The 27,309-nt window shown below is 42.3% G+C and overlaps 1 pseudogene; it reads left to right on the top strand.

Moving 5' to 3' along the window:
• The first annotated feature begins 4,701 nt into the window (after positions 1 to 4,701).
• Positions 4,702 to 11,802, top strand: LOC138844818 (protein-L-histidine N-pros-methyltransferase CARNMT1 pseudogene; annotated as a pseudogene).
• The last annotated feature ends 15,507 nt before the right edge of the window (positions 11,803 to 27,309 follow it).

Genomic DNA, 27,309 nt, shown 5'->3' with positions numbered 1-27,309 from the left:
TGCAGGAATAGGTCAACATTCACAAAGCAAACAATGTCAAACATCACATTATCAGCCTGAATAACAAAAACCATGTGATTATCTCAATAGCTGCAGAGAAGCCATTGGATAAAATACAACACCCTTTCATGATGAATACTCTAAGAAAATTGGGTAAAGAATCAACATTCCTCAATACAATCAAGGCAATTTATGCAAACCCACAGCCAGCATCCTATTGAATGAGAAAAGTTGGAACCATTCCCACTGAGATATGGAACCAGACAAGGATGCCCACTCAACATTTCTATTTAAAACATTCATGGAAGTTTTAGCCAGAGCCATTATGCAAGAAAAATAAGTCAAAGGGATACAAAATGGGAAGAAGGAAGTCAAATTACTCCTATTTGCACAAGACATTATTCTATATAGAGAATCCAAAAGACTCCACTAAAAGACTATTGGACCTCATAGAAAAATTTGGTAAAGTAGCAGGATATAAAGTCAATTCAGAAAAATCAACAGCCTTTGAATACACAAAGCCATGGCTGAGAAAGAACTTTTAAGATCAATTCCATTCATAATAGCTGCAAAAAAATCATACCTTGAAATAAATTTAACCAAGGATGTCAAGGATCTCTATGAGAATCACAAATTATTAAAGAAATAGAAGATACCAAAAATGGAAAAATCTGCAATGTTCATGGATTAGAAGAATCATCAAAATGTCCATTCTTCCAAAGACAATTTACAGCTTCAATGCAATTCCTATCAAATACCAAGGATAAAAAATGATGCTGAACTTCATATGGAAACACTGGAGACCTCAAATAGCTAAAGCAATATTATACAAAGAAAGCTGACGGCATCACAATACCAGATCAAGACATACTACAAGGCAGTTGTAAACAAAATAGCCTGGTTCTGGTACAAAAACAGATGGATAGACCAATGGAACAGAGTAGAATTGCCAGAATTCATTTCAAGCATCTACAACCAACTTATATTTGACCCAGGATCTAAAACCAATCCCTGGAGCAAGGACAATCTCTCCAACAAATGGTGTTAGGAAAATTGGATTTCCATATTCAGAAGTATGAAGCAGGACCCCTACCTTACATCTTAACCATGCACTCATCATAGATTAAGGACTTAAATCTGTGACCTGATACCATCAAATTATTAGAGAACATTGGGGAAATCCTATAACACTTTGGAACAGGCAAACAATTCTTGGAAAAGACCCCAGAGGCACAAGCAATCATAGCTAAATTAACAAATTGGATTATATTAAATTGAGAAGTTGTGCAGTGCAAAAGAAACATTCAGCTATTTGAAGAGGCAAATGACTGCATGGGAGAAATTATTTGCAAACTATACAATCTATAAAGGTTTAATAACCAGAATATACAGAAAGATCAAGAAGCTCCACAACAGAGCAAACAACCTAATGAAGAAATGGGCAAAGGACCTAGACATTTTTCAAAAGAGGAAATCCAAATGGCCAACAGACACAGAAAAAAAGGCTCAGGATCACTAGCCACCAGAGAAATGCAAATAAAAACCACAATGAGGTTTCACCTCACCCCAGTAAGAATGGCTTCCATACAGAAATCAACAAATGCTGGGAAGGATGTGAGGATAAAGGTACCCTAACCTACTGTTGGTGAGAATGTAAACTGATAAAACCACTGTGGAGGACAGTATGGAGATAGCTCAGAAATCTGAATATAGATGTACCATATGTCCCAGCCATCCATTCCTGGGGATTTACCCAAGGGAAATGAAAACAGCACATGAAAGAGTTATCTGCACCCCCCCCCATATTTATTGCAGCTCAGTTTACACTAGCTAAGTCATGGAAGCAACTCAAATGCCCATCAACTGAAGACTGGATAAAGAAATTATGGGATATGTACACCATGGAATACTACACAGTGGTTATAAAAATGAAATCTGATCATTTGCAACAAAATGAATGAATGTGGAAAACATCATACTTACTGAAATAAGCCAGTTCCAAAGGGATAACTCCATATGTTCTCCCTGATCTGTGATAACTAATAGAACACCTAAAAAGAAATCTGTAGAAGAGAGGCAATGACTAACAGTCCTTGTCTTGATTGTTGAGGAACGGAGTTTTTTTTTTAAAAATACTATTTGTCAAACTCTTAACAGAGTTTAACATATGTGTATATAGTCAATTGAAAATAGATCTCAGTAAAAAGAGTAGGAATAAGAGGAGGAGGAAGAGGGGTGGGAGTATGGGCATGAGGTGGGCACAGTGGGAAGAATCACCATGTTTCTAAAGTTGTAATTATGAAGCATGTGGAGTTTCTAACTCTAAACCTGTATAGTTCTGCATACTTTCCTATGGACTTACTTACAGTTTAAATACTTGCCATGGGACCTCAAATACCATTAAACTGTTGGTAAATATATCATCTTCAGTGTTAAGTTGATCATATGGATAGGATTAAGGGTCTGGTAATAGAATTAAAAAGGAATGGATGTTCCAACATGATTAGCAGTTCACACAGCAGACTCAGAATCTGAGTAGATTATGATAGACAATCCCTTTAAGTAGCACTCTGACCTCAGAATCAGCCCTTTAAGTCTTCCTGGTCTGTCTGAAAAGTCCATGAGAACATTTCAGGCATGGAAAGCCAGACACTGCAAAAAATGTCTGACAAGAAGGACCTTGGTGGGCGAGACCTCAGTGGAAAGAAGTGGTCATCAAAGAAGGAGGTACTTTTCTCTGAAGGCAAGAGAGGACTTCCATTTTACTTATGGCCTTGTCTAAATACTGATAGAGTTTGTGGATTCAAAAAGCTTCCATAGCCTAGGGAGCTCATGTCAAGAGCCTTGGGTGGTCATTGACATTACACATAAGAGTTTCAACTATTAAATTAACACAGGGGTCACTGTGCACTAACTTCTCATGCAGTACCTCTAAGAGTTGAATTATAATTATGTCTAGGTGCTCACAAAAAGATGTATCATTCTTCAGTGCTTCTTTAAATTTAATCAAGTTTCTAAAAAAATTAAGTGAAATTAACTTCAAGATGAAAGGACTTTGAACAGTCCTTGTCTCAACTGTTGAGGAACAGTTTGTTTGGTGCAAACTGTGAAACTCTTAACTTAGTAAAGAGCTGGTCTTCTGTGTATAAAGTTAATTGAAAATGGACCTTAGTGGAAAATGGGACTGGGAATGGGTCAGGGAGCAGGAGGTGGGATGAGAGAGTGGGTGGGAGGGTGGGTATGGTGGGAACAATCACTATATTCCTAAAGCCGTACTTATGAAATGCATGAAGTTTGTATTCCCTAAATGAAAGTCTTTGGGAAAAAAAGAAATCATTGATGGGATTGGTGCTGTAGCATAATGTTGCCACTTGGCATTTCAAGTTCCAGCTGCTCCACTTCCAATCCAGCTCCACAATGGACCTGGGCAAGCCAGAGAATGCTCAAGTATTTAGGTCCTTGAACCCTTGTAGGAGACACACAAGAATCTCCTGCCAGGATGGCCCAAGTGCTTGGGCCCTGCACCCACATGGGAGACCAAGAGAAGCACCTGGCTCCTGGCTTCAGATCAGCGCGATGTGCCAGCCGCAGCGCGCTGGCCACGGCGGCCATTGGAGGGTGAACCAATGGCAAAAAGGAAGGCCTTTCTCTCTGTCTCTCACTGTCCACTCTGCCCGTCAAAAAAATAATAAAAATAAAAATTAAAAAAAAGAATCTGTCATCAGATAGGCCTAGCCCCAATCACTGCAGTCATTTGGGGAAGGCACCAACAGATGGAAGATCTTCTCTTTGTCTCTGAATCAATCAATCAATCTCTTTCAAATAAAGCTTTACAAAGAAAAATCAGAGTGGGTGTTGTGGCATAGCAAGTTAGGCTTCTGCTGCTCACCTGACATCAGAATGGCAGACCAAGTCCCAGATGCTCTTTCCAAGCCAACTCCATGTTAACATCCCTGGGAGGCAGCAGACCATGGTTCAAGGACTTGAGTCCCTGGCTCCCACCTGGGAGATCCCCATGGAATTCCTGATTTCTGGATTCTACCTGTCCAGCGCTGGTTGAACCTGTGGGTTGAAGACTTCCCTCATTTCCTCCCTTACTCTCTCTCCCCCTCCCTGCCTCCCTGTCCCTCCCTTTATACCCCACCCCCCCATGTGTGTGTGTTCCTTTGTCTCTGTCATGGTCCCTTTTAAATTAATAAATCTTTAAAAAATAATCAGTGGAAGCAGACAATGTGGGATGTTGTTCTTGGTATCATGATGTGATACTATGGATCCTTTTGTGTCAAAATATTTTAATCCATTTTCTTCATCCCCCTCTCCTTTTGCAGTACATAGCAAGTTCATGAAGAGGGTAATCTGCTAAGAGCAAAGTGAGTTGTTTTTCTCCTGTCCATCCCAGAACCATGAGGAGACTGAAGCAAGAGAGAGATGAGGTGCCTGTGGGCCCGGAATCTTGGAGGATGGCTCTCCACAATTCAGAATGGCTTAAACATGTCATGCAATATTCTACACCTTCTGCTTCTATCCCCAACCTTTACTTCCCTCTGCTCAAGTCAACCAGAGACAGCATGAGGACCCTGCTAAAATGTCTCCATCCACAGATCTCCTTGGTACTATCCCAAACCATGCAAACAGAAGCTTCTCAGGCCCATCCACCATGAGTAGACTCTCTGGGAGACAGATCTGTGTTGCTGCCTTGGCATGCCCTCCACAGCTCATTCTGAGATTTTACAAGGAGGTGACTTCAAGCTGGACAGACCTCCAGGGAATAAGAAAGACAAGTTTCCCAATTTCCCTGCACATGAGAAGTGGGGTGCAATATTGGGTCAGTGATAATGGCTTGCTGGACACAACTGCTCTCATGATCCCCACCGTTGGCCTCTTCCTCAGGTGAGGAGAGACTGGAGGGAAATCTGAGAATGTGGGCTACCTGCTACACCATTTAAATGAACACATATACATGAATCAACATGCAAAAGTAACAAGTGTAGTTTATATGCATTTTGTGAGGATGCCTTTAGCAGATGCCTTGTTTTCCTTTTCAGTTTGAGAAGGTTTCACATTGCTCACTTGATTAGGCCATGCTCAAGTTCAAATCTGCCTCCTATTCAGAGTCAGGAAGCACTTCTCTGTCCCCTGCATTGAGCTTCTCCAGAGACTGAAGAGGGAAGATAATAAAAAACAAAATATAGGCCTCAGAGTACGAAGGTATAAGAACAAGCTATAATTTTATTTCCTTGTGCATACTCCAGTTCATACCCCCCCTTCCAGAAAGAGGCTCAGAAATAGTAGGCACAATCTAGACTCTGTAAACTCAATACACGGACTTGAGAACCTGACGGGATTATCAGATGGTGCATACTAAGGACAGCATAACAAGGCAGACCACAAATGTAGGCTGGGAGGCTGAATGCATCCTATCAGGTATGTGTATGACACAGTCCTTATTGCTACATTTTCTGCAGTCTGGGACAGACAATGACCCAAGTTTACAAACAATGTGTCTTGGGGCCAGTGCTGTGGCATAGTAAGTAAAGGCAAACCCTGCAGTGCCAGTATCCCATAGGGGCACTGGTTTGAGCCCTAGCTGCTCCTCTTCTGATCCAGCTCTCTGCTATGGCCTGAAAGCAGTAGAAGATGGCCCAAGTCCTTGGGCCCCTGCACCCACATGGGAGACCTGCAAGAAGCTCCTGACTCCTGGCTCCAGATTGGCCCAGCTCCAGCCATTGCAGCCAACTAGAGAGTGGACCAGCAGATGTAAGAGCTCGCTCTCTCTCTCTACCTCTCTTCTCTCTGTGTAACTCTTTCAAGTAAATAAATATTTTAAAAAGTCTCTCATTTGTACATGTTTTTGAAAGGACAGAGATGTCCCTGGCACTACAGATGCTGTGGTTAATAAAACAGGGTTCCTCTTTTGCATGAGCTTAGACTAGTGGTGAATAACTTTAGAGATGTACATTTTTTGTTAGCATTTGAAAAGCAAAGTAACAGGGAAAGAAGACAGGGAGAGAGCTTGAGAGACAGACAGATATCTTTTATCCTCTGGTTCATTGTCCAAATGGCCACCGCAGCAGTGGTTGGGCCGAGCCACAGCCAGGACATGGAGCTCCATCTGGGTCTCCTACATGGGAGGCATGCACCCAAGGAATGGGACAATTTTCTGCTTTCTTGCCAGGCATTATCCAAGGGAGCTAGATAGGAAGTGGGGTTACAGGTACTAACATTCATGACCTTATGGGTGCTGATTTTGCAAGCAGCTGCTCAGACTGCTGCTCCACAACACAGCACCCTAGTTATGATTGTGTTAAATGCTTGATAGAGCAAGTGAATTCTAATCCATTAAGTCTGGAGTGCTGAGACATGTCTACATAGTCAGAGGTGGAATGAGGTAAAGGGGACCAGGGCATTGTTTTAGGAGAACAAAAATGAGAACTCAAGGGCAGGAAGGTAATGAATCAAAGCCAGAAGAAGGCAAGCAGGGAGAAGGAAATACTCATGTTTGGGAGCACTGGATGACAGGATGTTTGTCTAAAGACAAGTGTGCTCACAGGAGGTTAGGCACATGCATCTCACTGAGGCCCACTGCAAGGTCCTGCATCTACTTGCAGAAGAAGCTAGAGCACAGCTTCTCTTTCCTGTAAGGGCAGGAATAGAGTTTGCAACTGGCAGACAAGAAAGCAAAAGTGAAGGGAGTGGGCAGGGTCAGACAGCTAAGCTCCAGTCAGATCACAAAGACTAGGAAGGATGGCTTCAGGTGCCTGGGCCCAGCCCTGTCCCGTCTTCCTTAGACCCATCTGCTTTGGTCCAGGGAGCAATGGGAGAGTATGAATGGAAGCAGCTCTGCTTTGCTGAGCTTGATGCCCAGAGATGACCCACCAGGCTTACGCTGGGTGTCCGAGCCATATCTTGGGGAGCCTTGGAGTGGCATCCAAGAGCCCCTGCAGCCGTGGGAAGATCTCCATTGCCATGGGCCCCAGGAATTGTGCCCATGACACATCAGAGTACAGGACCTTGGAAATATTTCTTGGTAGTACATGAACAAATCCTGTCACTGTGCCTTGGGCCAACTCTTACTAAGGCCTTGCATAGCCCTTTAACCCTGTGGGGAATGCCAAGGATCCCTCAGCACCTCAGGGATTCCAGCACGGAGGCAGCACTGAGGAGAGCAGGGAGTGAAATGTGCACTGAGTTTGCAGCAGGTTCATGTTGCACCATCAAGATGAGGACGGAGCAGCTGCCACCAAGCCAAGGATGATGGCAGGGATGCAGCAGAGGAGTTTAGCACAGCTTCCCGCCACTCAGCTGCCAAAGGCTGCTGGTCAGACAGCAGTGGCAGCTGTGCTGGAAGTGGTGCGGTGGAACACTGTTCTCCACCCTGCACTGGGGCTCGGCCATGGCGATGTCCTCTGCTGCCTTGAGCAGCATGGAGGAGGAAAAGGAGAGACTGGAGCACTAGCACTTCTAGAAGATCACGAATGCTCTCAGCCACTATGGCCCCAGAATGTAAGAGTTGGCACATTGAATAGAAAGAGAATTTTGCTACCAGACATTTAAAGAAGAACTGACTCCAATTCTTCTCAAACTATTCAGAACAATCGAAGAAGAGGGAATCCTCCCAAATTCTGTCTATGAAGCCAGCATCACCTTAATTCCTAAGCCGGAAAAAGATGCAGCACTGAAAGAGAATTACAGACCAATATCCATGATGAACATAGATGCAAAAATCCTCAATAAAATTCTCGCCAATAGAATGCAACAACACATCAGAAAGATCATCCACCTAGACCAAGTGGGATTTATCCCTGGTATGAAGGGATGGTTTAATGTGCGCAAGACAATCAATGTGATACACCACATTAACAGACTGCAGAAGAAAAACCATATGATTATCTCAATAGATGCCGAGAAAGCATTTGATAAAATACAACACCCGTTCATGATGTAAACTCTAAGCAAACTGGGTTTGGAAGGAACATTCCTCAATACAATCAAAGCAATCTATGAAAAACCCACAGCCAACATCCTATTGAATGGGGAAAAGTTGGAAGCATTTCCACTGAGATCTGGTACCAGACAGGGATGCCCACTCTCACCACTGCTATTCAATATAGTTCTGGAGGTTCTAGCCAGAGCTATTAGGCAAGAAAAAGAAATTAAAGGGATACAAATTGGGAAGGAAGAACTCAAACTATCCCTCTTTGCAGATGACATGATTCTTTATTTAGGGGATCCAAAGAACTCTACTAAGAGACTATTGGAACTCATAGAAGATTTTGGCAAAGTAGCAGGGTATAAAATCAATGCACAAAAATCAACAGCCTTTGTATACACAGGCAATGCCATGGCTGAGGAAGAACTTCTAAGATCAATCCCATTCACAATAGCTACAAAAACAATCAAATACCTTGGAATAAACTTAACCAAGGACGTTAAAGATCTCTACGATGAAAATTACAAAACCTTAAAGAAAGAAATAGAAGAGGATACCAAGAAATGGAAAAATCTTCCATGCTCATGGATTGGAAGAATCAACATCATCAAAATGTCCATTCTCCCAAAAGCAATTTATAGATTCAATGCAATACCAATCAAGATACCAAAGACATTCTTCTCAGATCTGGAAAAAATGGTGCTGAAATTTATAGGGAGGCACAAGAGACCTCGAATAGCTAAAGCAATCTTGTACAACAAAAACAAAGCCGGAGTCATCACAATACAAGATTTCAGGACATACTACAGGGCAGTTGTAATCAAAACAGCATGGTACTGGTACAGAAACAGATGGATAGACCAATGGAACAGAATAGAAACACCAGAAATCAACCCAAACATCTACAGCCAACTTATATTTGATCAAGGATCTAAAACTAATTCCTTGAGCAAGGACAGTCTATTCAATAAATGGTGCTGGGAAAATTGGATTTCCACGTGCAGAATCATGAAGCAAGACCCCTACCTTACACCTTACACAAAAATCCACTCAACATGGATTAAAGACCTAAATCTATAACCTGACACCATCAAGGTACTAGAGAACATTGGAGAAACCCTTCAAGATATTGGCACAGGCAAAGAATTTCTGGAAAAGACCTGGGAGGCACAGGCAGTCAAAGCCAAAATCAACTATTGGGATTGCATCAAATTGAGAAGTTTCTGTACTGCAAAAGAAACAGGAGAGTGAAGAGACAACCGACAGAATGGGAAAAAATATTTGCAAACTATGCAACAGATAAAGTCTTAATAACCAGAATCTACAAAGAGATCAAGAAAGTCCACAACAACAAAACCAACAACCCACTTAAGAGATGGGCCAAGGACCTCAATAGACATTTTTCAAAAGAGGAATCCAAATGTCCAACAGGCACATGAAAAAATGTTCAAGGTCACTAGCAATCAGGGAAATGCAAATCAAAACTACAATGAGGTTTCACCTCACCCCAGTTAGAATGGCTCACATGCAGAAATCTACCAACAACAGATGCTGGCGAGGATGCGGGGAAAAAGGGACACTAACCCACTGTTGGTGGGAATGCAAACTGGTCAAGCCACTATGGAAGTCAGTCTGGAGATTCCTCAGAAACCTGAAGATAACCCTACCGTTCGACCCAGCCATCCCACTCCTTGGAATTTACCCAAAGGAATTTAAATTGGCAAACAAAAAAGAGGTCTGCACCCTAATGTTTATTGCAGCTCAATTCACAATAGCTAAAACCTGGAACCAACCTAAATGCCCATCAACGATAGACTGGATAAAGAAATTATGGGATATGTACTCTTTAGAATACTATACCGCAGTAAGAAACAACGAAATCCAGTCATTTGCAACAAAATGGAGGAATCTGGAACACATCATGCTGAGTGAAATAAGCCAGTCCCAAAGGGACAAATACCATATGTTCTCCCTGATCGGTGACAACTGACTGAACACCAAAAAGGAAACCTGTTGAAGTGAAATGGACACTATGGGAAATGGTGACTTGATCAGCATTGCCCTGACTGTTAATGAACAACTTAATACATTATCCCTCTTAGTAGTTTTTTTGCCTGTTCTACTTAATATGACTGGTTTAATTCTGTAATTAATACACAGTTATTCTTAAGTGTTGAAATTTAACTGAAATGTGATCCCTGTTAAACAGAAGAGTGGGGATAAGAGAGGGAAGAGATGTATAATTTGGGACATGCTCAAGCTGACTTGCCCCAAATGGTAGAGTTAGAAACATACCAGGGGATTCCAATTCAATCCCATCAAGGTGGCATGTACCAATGCATCTCACTAGTCCAAGTGATCAATTTCAGTTCACAATTGATCATAATGAAAGGACTAAGAGTCAAAGGGAGCACATAAACAAGTCTAGTACCTGCTAACACTAACCGATAGAATAAATAAAGGGGAGAGTGATCCAACATGGGAAGTGAGATACTCAGCAGACTCATAGAATGGCAGATGTCCTAAATAGCACTCTGGCCTCAGAATCAGCCCTAAAGGCATTCAGATCTGGCTGAAAAGCCCATGAGAGTATTTCAGGCATGGAAAGCCAAGACACTCTGGCAAAAGGTCTCTGTGAGTGAGATCCCAGTGGAAAGAACAGGTCTTCAAAGAAGGAGGTACCTTTCTCTGAAGGGAGGAGAGAACCTCCACTTTGACTATGACCTTTTCTAAACAAGATAAGAATCGGAGAACTCAGAGGGCTTCCATAGCCTTGGCAACTCATGACTGGAGCATAGGGAGATTACTGATGCCATATACAGGAGTGTCAATTGGTAAAGTCAACAACAGGAGTCACTGTGCACTTACTCCTCATGTAGGATCTCTGTCCTTAATGTGCTGTGCATTGAGATTTAATGCTATAACGAGTACTCAAATAATATATTTCACTTTGTGTTTCTATGGGGGTGCAAACTGTTGAAATCTTTACTTAATGCATACTAAACTGATCCTCTGTAAAAAAAAAAAAGAAATTATCAACTCCCAACTTGACTCTCACTGGGATTAAACATGACAATAGGTCTGATCTGATTTCATCATCATTTAAAAAAATCATCTATTATTTTTCACTTTATGTTTCTGTGCGGGAGCCAACTGTTGAAATCCTTACTTAATGTATACTAAGCTGATCTTCTGTATATTAAGATAATCGAAATGAATCTTGATGTGAATGAAAGGGGAGAGGGAGTGGGAAAGGGGAGGGTTGTGGGTGGGAGGGACGGTATGGGGGGGAAGCCATTGTAATCCATAAATCGTACTTTGGAAATTTATATTCATTAAATAAAAGTTTAAAAAAAAGAAAGAGAATTTTGATCACTTCCAGTTAATCAGCAGAAACTGCTTCCTCAATATCTTAACTTGGACAAGATCTCAAACTGCACTGATCCTAATCAAGACATGCTACTGACCATTGTGAACGACTTTATAAATATGTTTGGAAATAAAGGATATGAAGAATACGGAAAGAATGGAAAGATTTCGCCAGCATCTACACTTCACATGCAAGTTAAAATCCATACTGAGACACTTTGTGAGACTGTAGTGAAACTGGCGAAGCAGGATGGGATTCCTGCTGCCAGCCAATCATTATAAAAATGTTTTTTAAATTTTCCAAGATATGGGATCCTTCAAAAACAAATATTCTGGTACATGGTGCTAGACTAGAAAGATTGGTCTGGAAAAATATCTCTGCTAGGCTGTGTCAAGGAAAGGAATGGACACTTTTGTGCTTTTCTTTGAGGTTTATACTAGAAAGATGCTCTGAAATTAATAAACTTTATCCCTTGCCCTTAGTTCCCTCAAATGTTCTATGAAGAAAGTACATAATCTGCATGCATCTAGACTGTTCATCATTTTTCCAGACAAAAGTTTCAGAAAAGATCTGCAATGTCACAGCGGGTGTGCATGTGGGAGGGACAGAGGCTGACATTGAAAGCCCCTGAAACTGGCACCTGAGCCACTTCCCAAAGGCATTGAAACAAGTGTGGTATGTGGAAGACACCCAGGACTAGAGCATATTCAAATAGAGGTGGAGGCAGAGGTCCTATGAAGGAAAGATTGAACATTGCTGCAGAAACCTTCGTGTGTGCCCATTTCCCAATCTGGATACCCAGGAGAGTCATTCATCAAAATCTAGAACACTATCCAGAATATTCCGACGTCAATTATCTAAGACAGTGAAGGAAGGAGTGTGACCTCTTGATTACAGACTGCTCTGTCCTTTTGCTCTATTCAAGCCTCCCCAGGAAGGGCCATTTCCTTTGTACGCTGTAGCTGTTCAGATGTTAAACCAAGCCAGAAATACCCACGTAGACACAGAAAGAATGAGGTTAGGCCAAAGGTATGGGCACTCGGTGGCCCAATCCAGTCATTATGTAAAATTAACTATCATACTATGACCACACAGAAAATAAAAAATAAAATCAAGATTAAGGCAGGGTTTCTGCATCCATAGCCATAATCCTTGATATGCGTAGTCAGGCATGAAGAAGGGGGCTGGAAAGGGAGAAGAGGTAAAAATGGAGCCAAGAGAAGGGGTATACTAGGGGTCAGGAAAATGATGAGACTGAAAAGGCAAATGACAAAAGAGAAAAGAGTTCCTGAGGGGTGAGCAGAAGGAGTAAAACTCTAGGGTGAGAGCTGTATCTGAAGCCTGAGCCCCCAAGCTTACCTCAATCCCTCCTCCCTCACCCCATGACGACCAAAAATATCACTGGGCCAACCAGGGCCCATTTCCCAAAATACAGGAAGAAGGTATCAGAGTAGACATGGGCAGCCATCTCCAAACAACTCTCACTTGCATAAAAGGTTCATCCAAAGGCAGCTCCTCAGGACCCACAGCAGTGAAATGGGGGCTCCTGCCTGTCCTCATTTCTGGGCGTCTTTGGAATTCAGTTTAGTATAGTAAACCACAGCCAAGTAATGAAGGCCAACACATGTGTGTGTGTGTGTGTCTCTCTAGGGACACATACTCACCGTGGATGGCCCTGCATTTGTTGACTGATGCTTCATAGACTCATTTGTGTGATGAATAACCTCACTCATCCAGTCAAGTGATGGGTTCAGGAAGTGCATGCACCAACATCGAAACTTGGTTAACAATCTTGCAAGATTTCCAGCTTGGTAGGTCAGCATACCTGGGGCGGTTAGAGCCGACTATTGATTTCCTAGCATGGAGATCCCTCCCCTGCTTCCTCACAGGCTGAAACACTGGGGTTACAAGCTGTCCTGCATTCTCTTCACCTGTTCTTGCCACTATAATCCTGCTTATCTTGTTTGCCTAAAAGCTTTCAGGTGCTTGTAACCTAGCAGTCTTACTTTAAAACATAAATCAAGTTTTATTTCAGAATCAGGCTAAAGCCAGGAGCTCAAAACTTCTTCTGTGTCCTACAAATTGTAGCAAATACCAAGTATTTGAACCATCATCTGCTGCATCCTGGTTGCACAGCAGTGAGCTGAATTGAGAGCAGAGCAAACGGAGTGTTCACATCTCAAATATTCAAGAGAGTCAGGTCCTGGCCAGGCCATAGTTTGGAACCAGGTGGACATCTCCCACTTTTGTGGCAGGGACCCAGGTTCTTCAGCCATCACATGCTGCTGTCTGTGAGCTACATCAGCATGAAAAGCCATCTGTAGCCATAGCTGTGACTAGAGCCCAATGCCCTCAGCTACAGGGAGGTGCTTGGTGTCATGAAATTGGCTTTGAGCGCTTCCCAGAAGAGCAGACCCAGGTGGGAATTTCTGCTAAGGGAAAAGATCTATCACTTCAACCCAATTCACCTGGCTTCTGCTCAGAAGAAATACAGTGAAAAGGGATCGCGAGCCCTTCTTGCATGTCTGCCTGACCTTCCAAGCAAAGCAATGCAGAGCCTTCTTGCCAAAACTGTTAGCATAAGCTACACAGTGGAGACAAAGCCAAACATGGACAGGAGTGCACCTTAAGTGAATCATGAGTATCTGACTATGCAGTCAATACAAACCAAACTGAAAACAATGTTGCTCCCTCATGTATCTCTCCTATTAATTTGGCTTTGTTGTAAAGAACTCTCAGAGAAGCATCTTATTTCTTTGGTCAAGAGGTCCCCAACATACACAGCTGTATGGTAAAATCGCCAGTGTGAGAATATGCTTTCTCATAGGATTAATAAGGATGGGAAGCTAGAAATCCCGGGAGATATGTTAGTGCTTTTCACAACTATGACTAGCCCCTGCCTGGATCATGCAAGTCAGATCAAGGTTGTGTTGTTTATGTGACTTTGATATCCCCAAGGTTTTCCAGACCTCACACATTTCATGTAACCAGATGCATTGATAACTGTTCGTCATCATCTACCAGGCTGCGAGGGTCAACTAACTTACTTAAGTGACATTCTCATGGGCCTCCGTCAACAGTCCCTAGTTAATCACCCCATGAATCCACTTGGTGTTTGTGACTGAATGCTTAGCATCTGAATCAGCCCTTTATATTACCTGCAGCGTACAATCAATGTGTGGGAAAGTATTAATTGTGTACACGTCTCCTATCCCTTGGTTGAGAGGTATCACAAAAGTCACCCAGGAAACTATTCTACCAAAAAAAAAAAAAAACAAAAACAAAAACAAAAACAAACAAACAAACAAAAACCAAAAACCTGATAGGGTTTAAATAGCACTGTGGTTTCAAAGTGTCCATTAAAAGTTCATGGTTTGGGCCGGCGCTGCGCTTAATAGCCTAATCCTCCGCCTGCAGCACCGGCACACCAGGATCTAGTCCCAGTTGGGGCACCGGATTCTGTCCCAGTTGCTCCTCTTCCAGTCCAGCTCTCTGCTGTGGCCCAGGAAGGCAGTGGAGGATGGCCCAGGTCCTTGGGCCCTGCACCCGCATGGGAGACCAGGAGGAAGCACCTGGCTCCTGGCTTCGGATCAGCGTGCTGTGCCAGCTGCAGTGGCCATTGGAGGGTGAACCAACAGCAAAAGGAAGAGCTTTCTCTCTGTCTCTCTCTCTCACTGTCCACTCTGCCTGTCAAAAAAAAAAAAAAAAAGAGTTGCCAACTTACACAACTTACACTGTCTTGAAAACAGCTGAAATGGTGGACTTACATTCTGGGAAAAAGAAAAAAAGTTCATGGTTTGGAACTTTAATTATTCAATGGGACAGTTTTTGGACATGGCGCCTAATAGGAAGTGTGTCAGTTATAGAAGTGGAGCCTCGATAAATGAATTAAGGTCTTTTCCCCAAGAGGGAACTCTTGTTCTTACAGAACTAAATTTGCAAGTGTGAGCCAGGCATGACGAGCCTGCTTCACACCAGCAGAAGTCAATTCATCCAGAAGTCGTTAAAGATATTTGAGAAGCATCACCAGCAACAGCAGACACGCAACTGTTGTGTTGATTATTTGCTCGAGTGGTACTATATTTATTTCCTGTGTGCTCTATTCAAAATTTCTCTTTTTTAAAAGATTTATTTATTTATTTGAAATTCAGAGTTACATGGGGTGGGGGGGAGAGATAGAGAGAGGTCTTCCAACCACTGGTTCACTCCCCAATTGGTCACAATGGCTAGAACTGCACTGATCCAAAGCCAGGAGCCAGGAGCTTCTTCCTGGTCTCCCACATGGGTGCAAGGGCCCAAGGACTTGGGCCATCTTCTACTGCTTTCAGGCCATAGCAGAGAGCTGGATTGGAAGTGGAGCAGCCAGATCTTGAATTGGTGCCCTTAAGGGATGTCGGTGCTTCAGGCCAGGACATTAGCCCACTGCGTCACTGTGCCGGCCCCTCCAAAATCTCTTTACACTCTGTTGATTGAACCAGTTGTAGAAGTGTCTCATTTTAATTAAATTTGAGCTTAGAAAACTAATTTGATGACAATGCAATTTCTGTCTGCCAAGTATATTTTCATAAATTTCTTAGAAAGATAAGCTTAAATTCTCTCCTCTGTTTCAAACATAATATTCTTATTTGACTTTAATGTCAACCACTGCTATAGCACCAGTGTCCAAATCATATTCATAAACAAGGAAAACAGAAAGATGCTGAAATGATGGGCTTGTTGTGATGTAATCTGCTTTAAAAAGCATTCTTGGCCGGCGCCATGGCTCAATAGGCTAATCCTCCGCCTGCAGCGCTGGCACACCTGGTTCTAATCCTGGTCAGAGTGCTGGATTCTGTCCCGGTTGCTCCTCTTCCAGGCCAGCTCTATACTGTGGTCCGGGAGTGCAGAGGAGGATGGCCCAAGTCCTTGGGCCCTGCACCCACATGGGAGACCAGGAGAAGCACCTGGCTCCTGGCTTTGGATCAGCGCAGCGGCCATTGAAGGGTGAACCAACAGCAAAGGAAGACCTTTCTCTCTGTCTCTCTCACTGTCCACTCTGCCTGTCCAAAAAAAAAAAAGCATTCTTAAAATCAAGCCTATTCCTTTGTACTTTGACAAGATTATGTTAAGAATTACTACATCTATATTCTTTTCTGGATTCAAGATGGTATTCAGAGTGCATTAAAATTTATAAATCTCAGGCACAATTTTAGAGTTTGAAAGAACCTCAGGGTTTTCTATTATCAGTTCATCAGCATCTTAGGGACAAATTACAAAGCTTCAGAGAAATGGCTGTGACTTGCTCAGGGTTCCCCAGCAGTAATGGAAGCATGGCAGGGACAAGGCTAGAACAAGGTCTTGTGGGTGTTTTGGGTTTTTTTTAAATGTATTTTTTGAGAGGCAGAGAAAACAAGCTCCTGTCTGCTAATCCAATTCCTCAAATGCCAGAAATTACCAGGTCTTGGCCAGGCTGAAACTGAGAGCCAAGAACTCCATCCAGGTCTTGACTGTGGGTAGCAGGAACCTAACTACTTGACCCATGACCTGCTGCCTCCAAGGGTGCACATTAGCAGGAAGCTAGAATCTGAAGCTGTGCCTGGACTTGAACCCAGATGTTCCAATATGAAATATGGGCATCTCAACCACTGTGTTAACCAGTAGGCCTGTCCTGGACCAAGGCTTGCTAGTTCCAAACTCTGTTTGCTCCATCTCCAGTGTCTGGATTGCAGTCACAGCCTTCTATGCCATTGCTCTCTGCTCCAGTTTCTTCCTACCTCTGTAAATCCTTTATAAATGCTACCAGCCAGCTCTTCCATGTGTTTTCATCAAGGTATTCTCTGGTTGAGAAACCTAAAAGGATGGTGCAGATTTGCAGCATTACAAATTTTCTATATCAAGTCCAAGTTGGCTATTTTTTGTCCCTGGTTTTGAGTCCTTCTTTGCTAAAACAAGTTCCTTTACCTCTGTGAGCCTCAGGCTTCTCACCCACAGAGTGAAGATAATGATGCCTGCACCTTGGGGGTGATCTGAGGATGGAGTGAGGGGCTGTGTGGATGATGATGGAAAACTCACCTCATGCCTGCTTCCAATAGCACACACTGGCTCTGCTCATTTCTCTCTTGGGTTCCAGATAAATACAAATTGGAATTATTCATCTGAAACAAAACAAAAACAAAATGTCAAACATGTACCTGCAATGGCTTCTCCACCAAGGAAACACCCAGAAGGGGGAATCCAATGCTCCTACTTCCTCAGGAGCATCTGGGACATTTCCCATTTCTACATATCCAGAGATCCCTAGTATCTCTTTCAGTAGCATTCATGGTTCAGGGCATCATATGGCTCATGTGCAAATGTAAAACAGTGCTTCTTGGAATCATTTGTCATCCCTAAGTTATATGCCAACCAGCCCTGTTACAATGAATCTTTGTTGAAGAAGGCAAGCAGATAATGGTTCCTATGCTCAAATTTTGTGACATTCATACCCAGAATGTTGAGAGGAACCATCACCAGGAAAATTCAATGGCTGTCAGCTGTGTCAACTGGGGTGAGGTCTTTCACTTCCCTGCCCCTAAGTTCTCTCACATGTTCTATGAAGGGAGGGGGTGCCCTCTTGATCAGACTGTTCAGTCCTGTTGCTCTATTCAAGGTTCACCAGGAAGAGCAATTTCCTTTACAAACTCTAGCTGTTCAGATGTTAAATCTACTCAGAAATTCCCATATAGACACATCGAGAATGAGGCTGAGCCAAATGTATGGGCGGTTGGTGGTTCAGGCCAGTTATATAAAATTAATGTTCATACTATGAGCACACAGAAAATAAAACTCCAAGATTAAGGCAGGATTTTGGCATTCATAGCCATAACCCTAGATAAGCAAAGACAGGCAGGAGGAGGAAGAAGGGTTAGGAAGGGGAGAACAGGTTCACAAGGGAGCCAAGGGATGGATTTTACTAGGGAGCAGGAAAATGATGAGGCTGGAAAGGTGAATAGCCAAAGACAAACAGTCCCATAGGGTCAAGCAGAAAGTGTAAAACTCTAGAGTAAGAGAGCAGTTTCCTAAAGCCTGAGCCCTTGTGGTTCAGGCTATCCAGCAGCTCATGTGCAAATGTGACACACACCCTTTCTTGGGATCATTTTTCCTCCCAGTGTATATGCCAACTGACTCTGGTGTGATGAACTTTTGGTGAAGGAAGAAAGAAGACAATGGTTCACATTTTATAAGATGAGAAACAAAATGTTGTGAGGATCTGACCATCTAGAGAACACCATGCCTGCCTGCCAGCTGTGTCACTTGTGGCCATGGCTTTCACCACCCTGACCTGTAGTTCCCTCAAATGTTGCATGAAGCAGGTACATGATCTGGATTCACCTTGACTGTTCATTGTTCCAGAGAAAAAGTTTCAGAAGAAGCTTGTAATGACACATTGTTCTGCATGAGGAAGGGATTCGGGCTGGCCATTGGGAACCCCTGAAATTGGCACTCTAGCTACCCCCCAAAGCATTTTAAAAAAGTGTGATGTATGAAGAACCCCAGGACCAGTGCACATTCATGCATAGTGGCCATGTGTTTATTGTTAGAAGGAAAGTTGGAGAATCCAGATGACTGCGCACAAAAACAAAAGATCAAGGTAACTCTGGGAAATACCTGTTGCTCTGAAGGTGTTTCCTGAATGTAGAGAGGGAACAAAGTTTAATGCCACCATGAAAACCAACTACACCACGACCCTCCTCAGCTCCTGCTCTATTTGAGAGGATGGTGAATCGAGGATGGTTTTATAGTTGTCCATACTTTCCTTTTATTTCTTATTACAATTAAAAGAGAAATACATAAACATAATTAGAAATAAGCATGTTCATGCACAGAAGTTATAATAATGTTATTTTTGACCAAGAAAAAAAAAAGGGTTGGACTGAGGCGTATAGGAACATTGTCTTTGTGTGCTATTGCAGGTGGCATCAACTCAGGCTAAGTGGCTATGTATTTTAGAATGTTATACATAATATACATTTGAGACTTTTTACATATTTGGGGCATGCATCCTTACTGGTGCATTAACTTTCAGGCCCAATTCAAACCCCATATTGTCTTCTTGACCCAGTAATTTTCCTCAATAATGTTCTTCTTTGTCTCCCATATTAATCTTGCCAAGGTAAGTATTGGTAATAAGAACAAAAGTATCCTAAACATGTACAAATAGGAAAATGAGAAGGGAATAAAAAGTGTTCACTACAAAATCCAAGGAAATGAAGAAAATGCTGTGTGGGTTGAAATGAGATAAAAATAGTCTAAGAGAGAACAAAAAGCAAATGTAAAATTTCAGAAGTAATGTCATAATTATTCCAATATAAATAGTGTCAACACTCTAATGAAAAAGCAGATATCAGAATGCTTTAAAACTAAATCCAACCGTATACCGTCTACATAAAATCACTGTAGATTCAATAGAAAGGAGGTTCAAAGTGATGGACAGAAAAGGAAATGTAGAATTGTATCATAGGTAAAAAATCCAACTGGTGTGGTTATACTACCATCAGACAATTATATGAGAGACAAAAATCATTGCAGGAGACAAAAAGGACATTACATATTGATACAAATTACTGTGTTAAGAACATATAACACGGAGGGGCCAGTGCTGTGGTGTAGTGGGTTAATCTTTCCACCTGCAGCACTGGCATCCCATCTGGTTGCCGGTTCTGGTCCTGGCTGCTCCACTGCCAATCTAGCTCCTTTCTCAGGCCTGGGAAAGCACTGGAAGATGGCCCAAGTCCTTGGGCCCCTGCACCCATGTGGGAGACCTGGAGGAAGCTCCTGGCTCCTGGCTTCAGATTGGCGCAGCTCTGGCCATTGCAGCCATTTGGGGAGTGAACCAATGGAAGGAAGACCTTTCTTTCCTGATTCTCCTTCTCACTGTCTGTAACTCTGCCTCTCAAATAAAATAAATAAAATGTTTTTAAAAAGAACATACAATATGGAATAGGCATTTGGCCTATTGGTTAAGATACCAACCAGTTAGGATGCCTAAGTGCCATATGCATATACTTGGTTTCTAGTCACAGTTATGGCTACTGGTACCTGTTCTGCTAATGTAGATCACAGAGAGAAGTATGTGATGGCACAGGAATCTGGGTCCTGGCCACCAATGTGGGATATAGCTATAGAGTTTCAAGCTTCTGGCTTTCGGCAAACCTGGACCTGACCGTATTGAGTATGTGGGAAGTAAACAATCACATTGCTTTGCTCCCCATCCAGCTCACTGCTGTGCAAATAGGAAGCAGAAGATATTCGTTCAAATACCTGGGGTTTTGCCACCATTTTGAAGACCCTGATTGAGTTCTGTACTCTTGGCTTTGGCCTGATTATTCCCAGGCTACTGTGCTGATTTGGTGATTAAATCAGAAAGTCAAAGATATCTCTCTCTTTCCCTCCCTACCCCCCCTCCATCTTTGCCTTTAAATAAGTACATCTTTTTAAAAATCACCAGAATCAAACTTGATTCTTTGACAAATGAACACATATTACAAACACTTTGATTACAAAGGAGAGACTCAGAATCTTAACTCACAAATGAAACATAGACTGTTACCAACGAATTCACAGAAACAGAATTTTTTTTTATCTTTTATTTAATGAATATAAATTTCCAAAGTACGACTCATGGGTTACAATGGCTTCCCCCCCCCATACCGTCCCTCCCACCCACAACCCTCCCCTTTCCCACTCCCTCTCCCCTTCCATTCACATCAAGATTCATTTTCGATTATCTTAATATACAGAAGATCAGCTTAGTATACCTTAAGTAAGGATTTCAACAGTTTGCTCCCACAGAGAAACATAAAGTGAAAAATAATAGATGATTTTTTTTAAATGATGATGAAATCAGATCAGACCTATTGTCATGTTTAATCCCAGTGAGAGTCAAGTTGGGAATTGATAATTTCTTTTCTTTTTTTTTTTTTTTTTACAGAAGATCAGTTTAGTGTACATTAAGTAGAGATTTCAATTGTTTGCACCCCCATAGAAACACAAAGTGAAATATACTGTTTGAGTACTCGTTATAGCATTAAACCTCAGTGTACAGCAAATTAAGGACAGAGATCCTACATGAGGAGTAAGTGCACAGTGACTCCTGTTGTTGACTTTACAAATTGACACTCCTGTTTATGGCATCAGTAATCTCCCTATGCACCAGTCATGAGTTTCCAAGGCTATGGAAGCCCCTTGAGTTCTTCGACTCTTATCTTGTTTATACATGGTCATAGTCAAAGTGGAGGTTCTCTCCTCCCTTCAGAGAAAGGCACCTCCCTCTTTGAAGACCTGTTCTTTCCACTGGGATCTCACTCACAGAGATCTTTTTGCCAGAGTGTCTTGGCTTTCCATGCCTGAAATACTCTCATGGGCTTTTCAGCCAGATCTGAGTGCCTTTAGGGCTGATTCTGAGGCCAGAGTGCTATTTAGGACATCCGCCATTCTATGAGTCTGCTGAGTATCTCACTTCCCATGTTGGATCACTCTCCCCTTTATTTATTCTATCGGTTAGTGTTAGCAGGTACTAGACTTGTTTATCTGCTCCCTTTGACTCTTAGTCCATTCATGATGATCAATTGTGAACTGAAATTGATCACTTGGAATAGTGAGATGGCATTGGCACATGCCACCTTGATGGGATTGAATTGGAATCCCCTGGTATGTTTCTAACTCTACCATTTGGGGCAAGTCAGCCCGAGCATGCCCCAAGTTACACATCTCTTCCCTCTCTTATTCCCACTCTTATGTTTAACAGGGATCACATTTCAGTTAATTTTCAACACTTAAGAATAACTGTGTGATAATTACAGAATTAAACCAGTCATATTAAGTAGAACAGACAAAAAAAAATACTATGAGGGATAATGTATTAAGTTGTCCATTAGCAGTCAGGGCTATCCTGATCAAGTCACCATTTCTCATAGTGTCCATTTCACTTCAGGAGGTTTCCTTTTTGGTGTTCAGTCAGTTGTCACCGATCAGGGAGAACATATGGTATTTGTCCCTTTGGGACTGGCTTACTTCACTCAGCATGATGTGTTCCAGATTCCTCCATTTTGTTGCAAATGACTGGATTTCGTTGTTTCTTACTGCAGTATAGTATTCTAAAGAATACATATCCCATAATTTCTTTATCTAGTCTACCGTTGATGGGCATTTAGGTTGATTCCAGGTCTTGGCTATTGTGAATTGTGCTGCAATAAACATTAGGGTGCAGACCGCTTTTTTGTTTATCAATTTAAACTCCTTTGGGTAAATTCCAAGGAGTGGGATGGCTGGGTCGAACGGTAGGGTTATATTCAGGTTTCTGAGGAATCTCCAGACTGATTTCCATAGTGGCTTGACCAGTTTGCATTCCCACCAACAGTGGGTTAGTGTCCCTTTTTCCCCACATCCTCGCCAGCATCTGTTGTTGGTAGATTTCTGTATGTGAGCCATTCTAACCGGGGTGAGGTGAAACCTCATTGTGGTTTTGATTTGCATTTCCCTGATTGCTAGTGACCTTGAACATTTTTTCATGTGCCTGTTGGCCATTTGGATTTCCTCTTTTGAAAAATGTCTATTGAAGTCCTTGGCCCATCTCTTAAGTGGGTTGTTTGTTTTGTTTTTTGTGGAGTTTCTTGATCTCTTTGTAGATTCTGGTTATTAACCCTTTATCTGTTGCATAGTTTGCAAATATTTTTTCCCATTCTGTCGGTTGTCTGTTCACTCTCCTGACTGTTTCTTTTGCAGTACAGAAACTTCTCAATTTGATGCAATCCCAATAGTTGATTTTGGCTTTGACTGCCTGTGCCTCCCGGGTCTTTTCCAGAAATTCTTTGCCTGTGCCAATATCTTGAAGGGTTTCTCCAATGTTCTCTAATAACTTAATGGTGTCAGGACGTAGATTTAGGTCTTTAATCCACATTGAGTGGATTTTTGTGTGAGGCTAAGGAGGGGTCTTGCTTCATGCTTCTGCACGTGGAAATCCAATTATCCCAGCACCATTTATTGAATAGACTGTCCTTGCTCCAGGAATTAGTTTTAGATCCTTGATCAAATATAAGTTGGCTGTAGATGTTTGGATTGATTTCTGGTGTTTCAATTCTGTTCCATTGGTCTATCCATCTGTTTCTGTACCAGTACCATGCTGTTTTGATTACAACTGCCTTGTAGTATGTCCTGAAGTCTGGTATTGTGATGCCTCCATCTTTGTTTTGTTGTACAAGATTGCTTTAGCTATTCGAGGTCTCTTGTGCCTCCATATGAATTTCAGCATCATTTTTTCCAGATCTGAGAAGAATGTCTTTGGTATCTTGATTGGTATTGCATTGAATCTATAAATTGCTTTTGGGAGAATGGACATTTTGATGATGTTGATTCTTCCAATCCATGAGCATGGAAGATTTTTCCATTTTTTGGTATCCTCTTCTATTTCTTTCTTTAAGGTTTTGTAATTTTCATCGTAGAGATCTTTAACGTCCTTGGTTAAGTTTATTCCAAGGTATTTGATTGTTTTTGTAGCTATTGTGAATGGGATTGATCTTAGCAGTTCTTTCTCAGTCATGGCATTGCTTGTGTATACAAAGGCTGTTGATTTTTGTGCATTGATTTTATATCCTGCCACTTTGCCAAACTCCTCTATGAGTTCCAATAGTCTCTTAGTAGAGTTCTTTGGATCCTCTAAGTACAGAATCATATCGTCTGCAAAAAGGGATTGTTTGACTTCTTCCTTCTTGATTTGTATTCCTTTGATTTCTTTTTCTTGTCTGATGGCTCTGGCTAAAACTTCCAGAACTATGTTAAATAGCAGTGGTGAGAGTGGGCATCCCTGCCTGGTGCCAGATTTCAGTGGAAATGCTTCCAACTTATCCCCATTCAATAGGATGCTGGCTGTGGGTTTTTTATAAATTGCTTTGATTATATTGAGGAATGTTCCTTCTATACCCAATTTGCTTAGAGTTTTCATCATGAAAGGGTGTTGAATTTTATCAAATGCTTTCTCTGCATCAATTGAGATAACCATATGGTTTTTCTTCTGCAGTCTGTTAATGTGGTGAATCACATTGATTGATTTGCGAATGTTGAACCATCCCTGCATACCAGGGATGAATCCCACTTGGTCTGGGTGGATGATTTTCCTGATGTGTTGTTGTATTCTATTGGCCAGAATTTTATTGAGGATTTTTGCATCTATGCTCATCAGGGATATTGGTCTGTAATTTTCTTTCAGTGCTGCATCTTTCTCTGGCTTAGGGATTAAGGTGATGCTGGCTTCATAGAAAGAATTTGGGAGGATTCCCTCTTTTTCGATTGTTCTGAATATTTTGAGAAGAAATGGGATTATTTCTTCTTTAAATGTCTGGTAGAATTCAGCAGTGAATCCATCTGGTCCTGGGCTTTTCTTTGTTGGGAGGGCCTTTATTACTGTTTCGATTTCTAGAAAGAGAATTATAAGAGAAGTCTATGGAGAAGGAACTCCAAAAACCAGATAATGAATATAGGGAAAAATTCCCTGCAAACATGAACACCATCGAAATTCTTTACAGAATAATTATTAATCATCATAGACATAGTACAAAAACGATGGTTAAGAACAATGCCATGGCATTCATGTTTTATGTGTAGTATACCAGAGTTAAAACACAAATTTAACTGGTTGTGATCTCTGAGTTTTGTGTTGTAGAAGCAATCAAACCTTCCTACCATGGAGGATAGAACAGAAAAAGAGGTGTTGGTAGGAGAGGGGCTACATCTTGGCCTCCCAGTGCAACCTGTAGTTCTCAGCACAGAGAAGCTATTGTAGAATTGGTCAGCTGCAGCCACCACACTCAGTCAGCAACTGAAAAAAGAATCTTATGAATAGGAAAGATATGCCCATTTCTCATTTACTATTATGAAGTTAAATACTTCTCTAACTCCAGTTTCAATAACTGAAGATAAACCTCAGTTGCCAAAAGTGGGCAATTCTGTAGTCAGATGTTCCTATGTGTTTCTTTGTGCTTATTGTTGCTGGTGCTGCAGTTGGATATCTATGGCCTTCTCATCTCACATCAGTCAGCAGATCAACTATAGCATTGTAAGGGTAGCAAGGGGGTGCTCCTTGAGTAACTATCTTGTGAGAATGCAGTAAGTGAAATACCAGCAGAAAGATAGGAAAATTACGGGTTCTGGGATATAGAAGTGTCCTTTTTTCTTAAATAACTACAAGATACCAGGTTCTGGTGTCGGAGCAGACCACCACATTTTCTTTTTTCTTTTCTTTCTTTTTTTTTTTTTCACAGAGTGGACAGTGAGAGAGAGAGAGACAGAGAGAAAGGTCTTCCTTTTGCTGTTGGTTCACCCTCCAATGGCCACTGCGGCCGGCACGCTGTGCTGATCCGAAGGCAGGAGCCAGGTGCTTATCTTGGTCTCCCATGGGGTGCAGGGCCCAAGGACTTGGGCCATCCTCCACTGCACTCCCGGGCCACAGCGGAGAGCTGGCCTGGAAGAGGGGCAACTGGGACAGAATTCGGCGCCCCAACTGGGACTAGAACCCGGTGTGCCGGTGCCGCAAGGTGGAGGATTAGCCTAGTGAGCCACGGCACCGGCCAGACCACCACATTTTCAACCTGTCAGCAACAGTTTCCAACTATGGCATTTCTATAGTGATCAGTGAGGTAACGTCTTTCAACTCTTTCTACTCAGAAAGATGGCATTCTCAGCTCATCAGAGACCAGGACCACTTTCTTGATGTATAGAATGTTCTAGGTATTGGAAGCCAGATCAGACCTCAATAGAGAGATAACCTGGTCAGAGACAATGACCACTTCCTGAAATGTATGTAAGGAAGCCATTTCTCAATTCACCAGAAACCAGACCCCTGAAGAAAACATATGCAAACATGAAACAAAACAACAAAGCAGGCCCCAACATAGGCGACTGATCAATCAACAGGCAATTGCTAAATAAGCTGTGTTGTCCACAACCTTACTGGAACACTCCCTTGGATCCCCTCCTCAGTGAAACTTTACTTCTCCTTTTTCTCACACTCATTATCCAACCTGAAATAAAAAACTGACTCAAACTCCTGCAACAATTTGATTCTGTAATTCTTAATTGTGATTTCAAATAAATTATTTTCCTAAGACATGCTGACAAATATGGAAACAATTATGGTTGAAATAATTTGTCAAAATTGCTGAGGGCTGTTCAGAGAAGAAACAGCCAAGTAATGTTTAAGACATAGGGTTCTAGGCTGGCACTGTGGCTCGTTTGGCTAATCCTCCGCCTGCAGTGCTGGCACCCCGGGGTTCTAGTACCAGAGGGGGCATTGGATTCTGTCCCAGTTGCTCCTCTTCCAGGCCAGCTCTCTGCTGTGGCCCGGGAAGGCAGTGGAAGATGGCCCAAGTGCTTGGGCCCTGCACCCGCATGGGAGACCAGGACGAAGCACCTGGCTCCTGGCTTCAGATAGGTGAAGTGGCCATTTGGGGAGTGAACCAATGGAAGGAAGACCTTTTTCTCTGTCTCTCTGTCTCTCTGTCTCTCTCTCTCACTGTCTAACTCTGCCTGTCAAAAAAAAAAAATCATCAAAAAACAAACAAAAAAAAAACATAGGGTTCTGTTGTAAGAGTGACCATATCACTTACCAAGAACCCCAGTATTGAAGACTATCACAACAGGCTAAATATACCAACAGATATATTTGAGGAAGCCATGAACATTCACTCTATAGTGCAGTCATGGAGCAGCATTTGATAGCAGACTAATACATTTGTGAATCTGTAATTTCTAGAGGAATAAGGCCCCTCATGTGATATCTTTTTTTTTTTTTGACAGGAAGAGTGGACAGTAAGAGAGGGAGACAGAGAGAAAGGTCTTCCTTTTGCCGTTGGTTCACCCTCCAATGGCCGCCGTGGCCGCTGCGGCCAGCACACTGTGGCCGGCGCACCTGGCTGATCTGATGGCAGGAGCCAGGTACTTATCCTGGTCTCCCATGGGGTGCAAGGCCCAAGCACTTGGGCCATCCTCCACTGCACTC

The sequence above is a fragment of the Oryctolagus cuniculus genome, chromosome 12, assembly GCF_051225735.1.
Source record: "Oryctolagus cuniculus isolate XC-2025 breed Fujian yellow rabbit chromosome 12, ASM5122573v1, whole genome shotgun sequence".
NCBI classification, from domain to species: Eukaryota; Metazoa; Chordata; class Mammalia; order Lagomorpha; family Leporidae; genus Oryctolagus; species Oryctolagus cuniculus.
This window is presented reverse-complemented; position numbering and strand designations above follow the sequence as displayed.